Genomic DNA, 6263 nt, shown 5'->3' with positions numbered 1-6263 from the left:
TTTTACTTATTCATCGCCTTTAGGACAGGAACTGTCTTATTGGTGTTAGTGGCCTCAGTACCTAGCTGGTACACCAGGCTCCACGAGGTTTTGTTACACAGGTAAGTACACAAGTCTTTCATGGTATGAGAGAGAAAGGCAGGAAAATAGGTCTTCAAGGAGGCCAACAAGATGGAAAAATAGGTCTCTATCACTTGTAAACTATTCTTGCTAAAAGTGCTTAACCTGCATCTAGTCAAGCCTCTCAAGCTAACTTCTAGTTTATAGGAAATAAAGACATAGAAGAATATTTGATAATGCCACAAGGAAGCTATCAAATATGGAAATTGCAAAAAATTCTGTAAGGTAACTTGCCTAAACAAAAGGTCATGAAAAGAAAAAGATGAGAAGATTATTTTAGATTAAGAGATTGAAGAGACATAACATCCAAATGTATTTATATGATTCCTTGATTTGAACCTGGTAGAAAAAAGCAATTACCAAAGACATTTTGAGTACTATTGGAGAAGTTAGAATATGGACTGTATATTAAATGATGCTTTGGAATTATTTTTACTTTTCTTAGATATCTTATGCAGAAAATGTCCTTATTTCTAGAAGATGTATGATAAAGTATTTAGGGATGAAGTGTCATAATGTCTACAACTTATTTTTTAATGATTCAGCAAAAATAAACAAACACATAAATATGTAAAGCAAATATATTCAAATATTAAAAACCATTGAATCTGGGTGGAAGGTATACAGATGGTCACTGCACAAGGTTTTTTGTTTATTGTTTTGGATGAGGTGATCAGGTTTATTGAGATATAATTTACATGGAGTAAAATTCAAAAATTTTAAATTTACATAGCATGATTGACAAACACATGCAATTGTGTTCCTCTCATCACAGTCAAGATCTAAAATATTATCACTCTCAAAATTTTCCCTTTTCTCTTTGTAGTCAGCCCCTCGTCCTATTCCCAACCCCTGGTGCCACTGATCTGTTCCCCATCCCAATAGTTTTTCCTTTTCCAGAATGTCATATAAATGCCTTTTGACTATGGCTTCTTTAACTTTGTGTAATAGTTTCTTAGGGTTGCCATAACAAAGTACCACAACCAGGTGGCTTAAACAACAGAAACTTATCATCTCACAGTTCTAGATATTAGAAGTCCAAAATCAAGTTGTCAGAAGGGCCATGCTCTCTGGACGTCTTTAGGGGAGAATCTGTTCGTGTCTTTCTCTCGGCTTCTGGTGTCACCAGCAATGCTTGGCATTCCATATCTTGCAGTTGCAGTACTCCAATCTCTGCCTCTGCCATTGCATAGCATTATCCCAATGTATTGCCTATGTCATTGCATGGATTCTCCCTGTGTGTCTGTTGTAAGGGCACCAGTCATATTGGAGTAAAGGCCTACCCTATTCCAGTATGACCTCATCTTAACTTAATCGCATCTTCAATTACCCTATTTCTAAATAAAGTCACATTTTAAGGTGTTAGAGAGTTGAGTTAAGACTACATATTTTGGGGGGGTGGGGGAAGCATAATTGAACCTATGGTATGTAGTATAATGCGCTTGAGAGTCATCCATGTTTTTGCATGTTTCTTTTAATTGCTGTGTGGTACCCCATTATATGGATGTACCACGTTGTGTTTGTCCATGTATCAGTGGAAGGACATTTAGGTTGTTTAGAGTGTTAGGCAATTATGGATAAAGCCACTATAAACATTTAGGTTTGGATTTTTGTGTGAACACAATTTTCACTTTTCTTGGGTAAATTTTGAGGAGGGAGATATTAACTCTACAAGAAACTGCTAGACTTTTCCAAAGTAGTGATACCATTTTCCATTTCCCATCAGCAATATGTGAGCATTCCTTCCTGTCCTCCACATTTTCTCCAACACTGGATATTGTTAGTTTTTCTGATAATAGCCACTTTAATGCATGCCTAGTAGTATCTCATTGCGATTTTAATTTGCATTTCTCTAATGACTTATGATGTTCAGCATCTTTCCACATGCTTATTTGCCATTTATATATCTTTAGATTATTTTTTTTTCTTATTATTGAGTTTTGTGAGTTCTGTATATTCTGGATACAAGTCCTTTATCAGATACATGTTTTTAAATATTTTTCTCTTAGACTATGGCTTATCTTTTTCTTAACAGTGTCTTTCAAGGAGTGGGAACTTGTAATTTTGATGAAGTCCAGTTTATTTTTATGGATTGACTTTCAGAATGGCAGAGTTAGGAGCTCAGCAGACCTCTTTAGCAATCAATTTGATGAAAATTATTTTTTTAAAAAGTCTCTGGGAATTGTCCTAAGGGCATACTGCAAATGAAGAAACATTCTCATTCAAGAAAATCTACTAAATCTCGAGAAGACAGGGCTCCTCCCAGAGCTCCCAATCTGGGATCACAGTTTAACCCCCAAAGGGTCAGGCTGCTAGTGTTCTTCCTCCTCTACCACAGCCCCTTGTTGCAAAAGCTCTATAGCAGGCAAGCAGAGCAGAGAGGACTGGGTCTCCTTTCTTCTGCTTGGCCCTCACTCATAGAAACTGGATCATTCATACATTGCTTGAGGGAATGTAAAATGGTGCAGCACTTTGGGTATCAGTTTGGCAGTTTCTTAAAAACCTAAACATACAACTACCATACAACCCAGCAATTGCAATCTTGGGCATTTATCCCAGAGAAATGAAGACATATGTTTAAACCAAAACCTGAACATATATGTTTATAGCAGCTTTATTGGTAATAACTCAAAACTGGAAATAATCCTAGTGTCCTTCAATAGGTGAATGGTTAAACAAACTGGTACATCCATATGATGAAATTCTCTCAGCAATAAAAAACAAACTATTGATCATGTCAACAACCTGGACGAATCTCCAGAGAATTATGTTAAGTGGGAAAAAAACAAGCCCAAAGGTTATATACTATATTAATGCATTTATATAACATTCTTGAAATGATAAAATCATAGAAGTGAAGAACAGATTAGTGGTTGCCAAGGGTAGGGAGAGGTGGGGCAGGAGGGAAGTGGGTGTGGCTATAAATGGGAAATATGAGAGGTCCTTGTGGTGATGGAAATGTTCTCTGTCTTGACTGAATCAATGTCAGTATCCTGGTTGTGATATTGTACTATAGTTTTGCAAGATGTTGCCGTGGGGAAAACTGAATAAAGGATACACAGAAGTTCTCTATATGATTTCTTACAGCTGTATGTAAATCTACAATTATCTCAATTTTTAAAAATTGGAAATGATTTGAATAGACATTTGACCAAAGAAGATACACAGATGGCTAACAAACACATAAAAAGATGCTTAACATCATGAATCAATGCAAATGAAAACCACAATGAGATAGGATAGCTATAACCAAAATGTCAGAAAATAGCAGGTATTGGGGTGGATGCAGAGAAATTAGGATCCTTATACATTGCTTGTGGGAATGTGAAATGGTGCAGTTGCTTTTGAAAACAGTTTGGCAGTTCTTCAAAAATCATAAACAGAATTATCATATGACCTAGTAATTCTATTCCTATACCTAAGAGAAATTAAAATATACGTTCATTAAAAACTATTTTTCAGCCATACAAAGGAATGACTAATAACATGCCAAAACATGGATTGACCTTAAAAACATTCTAAGTGAAAGCAGCTAGTCACAAAAGACTACATATTACATTACATTTACAATTATATTTATATGAAATGTCCAGAGTAGACAAATCTCAAGACAAAGGAATTGGTGGTTGCCTGGGGCCAACCTGTGTGACTACTAATGGGTATAGTATTTCTTTCGGAGAGAATGAAAATGTCTAAAATTAAATTGTGATGGTTGCACAACCTTGTGATCTTACTAAAGAACATTTACCCTTTATATGGGTAAATAGTATGGTATGTGAATTATATCTCAATAAGGCTAAAAAAAAAAATAAAGCATCAAGCTTGAATACATGTTTCTCTTTTTTGTGTGTGTACTCTTTTAAAAACTTTATTTGGAAAAAATTTCAAGGTTACAGAAAGTTGCAAGATTTACCAATTACTGACATTTTGCTTGTTTTTAAGGTTAAATTCCATCAGCTTTGGTCTGATGTATTCATTAGCTTTCTTTGTATGTCAGAATTTCAGATTGTATTGCTTACTTTACCTGAGAAGTTCTCACTTGGGACATCCGACAACGTTTGGAGACATTTCGGAAGTGGCTGCTACTAGCATCTAGTGAGCAGAGGCATGAGATGCTGCTAAAAATTCTACAGTGCACAAGGCAGCACTCACAACAAAAACTTATCTGGACCAAAATGCTAATAGTGCCAAGGTTGAGAAACCTGCTGTACGCTGTTACTGTATTTATTAAAAAGAGAAATATCATGGTCTGGTTAAACAGGGTGGGCACTTTACTCTCAAAATTAGGGTTTTAGAGCATGGAGTGTGTGTATTTTATATGGTTTATTAGTTGGTCTTTCAGTTGGTTCTCTCACCCTAAATTTGCCCGTTGCCTGAGAGGGCAGGAGCCAGACATAAAGTGCTACAACATCTGGGCGGCACTGTAATCTAATGGGCACTTAAGCATTTGGAAAAGAGGATAAAACAGCAGCTGGGAAGTCGGGTGGCAGCATTAACACAGCCCAGAGGTGGTGGAGGGGTCGGGACAGTAAAGCCTGTGGCTTGGGAAATCTGGTCCCAGTTTGAGGCAGTCTTGTCATGGCATTGGGATAAACCACAACCACGGAAATTAAAAGATCTAAGACGTCATTTCACACCTGACTTGCTACCATGTTTCTCTCAGTAGTAATGAAATGGTGGCATTGTGGCCATCCCCAGAGGCCGAGTGTTTGAGGAGGTTACTACATGCCAGGATATCTCTACATGCAACTAGCCAAGGTGTTTTGGTGGATGTGCCCGTCCCAGTCTCACATGCTGAGCCTGTGGTTCTATGACCTCCAGAGAAGATGGGAACCACAAAGGGAATTCTGGCTCTTCCGAAAGGTCTTTGCATAGGAAATTGAAGCTTTCACCCACCATTAGATAGATGTGCCATGATGGGCCTTGTGTGGGTGTGGGTGTGGGGCGCTGGTCATAAACTCCTGAATCTTTTATTTCTGCATATTCCCACAATGTCTAAGAAAAGTATCCTGCTCAGAGAGGGCACTTGACAATTTCAGTAAATATTTGAATCTTTATATGTCCTAGGCACTATATAAGACCCATTAGTGGACAAGAGACACAATGTCCCTAACAGGAGTACCTCAATGTATATTTGTTGATCAGTCGATTTTTCTCTCTGAGAAACTGGTTTTACCGCGTCTTTGCTGGCTATCGTCAGAAAGTTTTTGAGATCAGTAATACTTTCCGTGGGAGGAACGGAGGGGCAACTGTTGAGTTTTCTAGAAGAATAAGACTCCATCAGCAGGAGTCTTAGACTACTGGAAAATCTTTCTTAAGATATTTACTTAAGTGGATAAGCCACTGAAAGCTCAGTAATTGAATAACAAAATAGCGAAATAGAAAATATGTATAAATTAAACATAACTTTGAAGACATCACATGGGGAACTCAAATGATGGCTTTCTAAGAGACTGTTGTTGCATTTGAGTATTAGAAGTTAAGAATATTCTTTAAAGCACAATATAATAATTGTGGATGATGAATACTAATTTGGCCACATCTATTTTTCTGTTTTTTAACTAGTTTGGGTTCCATCTTCCTTTTTATTGTTCTGTACTATAGAAAAATTCTTTAATTTTTAAATTTCTTCAAAGCTTTTTTGGAGTAGGGTGGGGTATAAATAGTTTTTTAGAAAAATCGGGCTGGGGTGTAGACAATAGGTGTCCCCTGGGGTGAAGATCAGGAAGGGCAGGGTGGAGAAAGTATGCCAGGAAGGACAGAAAGTCCCCTGATAGCATCGTGTCTCTATGAGATCCTGAGCACAGTGTTCTGTGTCATTCCAGACAAAACTGACCTTTGTCTAAAGTGTTATTTTTTTAAAAGCCAATTTTTTTTTGATGCATCAAGGTCCCCTACATCTTAGATAACTGAGATCCAATTGAACTGTACAGTAACATGGTTTTATCCATATCCATAGCTCTCCATGAATGGGACTCAGTGCCTGAGGCTTATACAATAGACAGAAATTGAGGAAAATGAGAGAATTGAACTTGGATAATAATCTTGGAATCTCCTTTAACAGAATCCACTAGAAAGGGATAAAGTACTCTCTCAAGTTGAAAATCAGTCCCATTTTGTCACAGGTGGGCCTTTGTTAGCTT

Source organism: Pteropus vampyrus, unplaced genomic scaffold, assembly GCF_000151845.1.
Source record: "Pteropus vampyrus isolate Shadow unplaced genomic scaffold, Pvam_2.0 Scaffold571, whole genome shotgun sequence".
In the NCBI taxonomy this organism is placed as follows: Eukaryota; Metazoa; Chordata; class Mammalia; order Chiroptera; family Pteropodidae; genus Pteropus; species Pteropus vampyrus.
Note: the sequence above shows the minus strand (reverse complement) of the source record.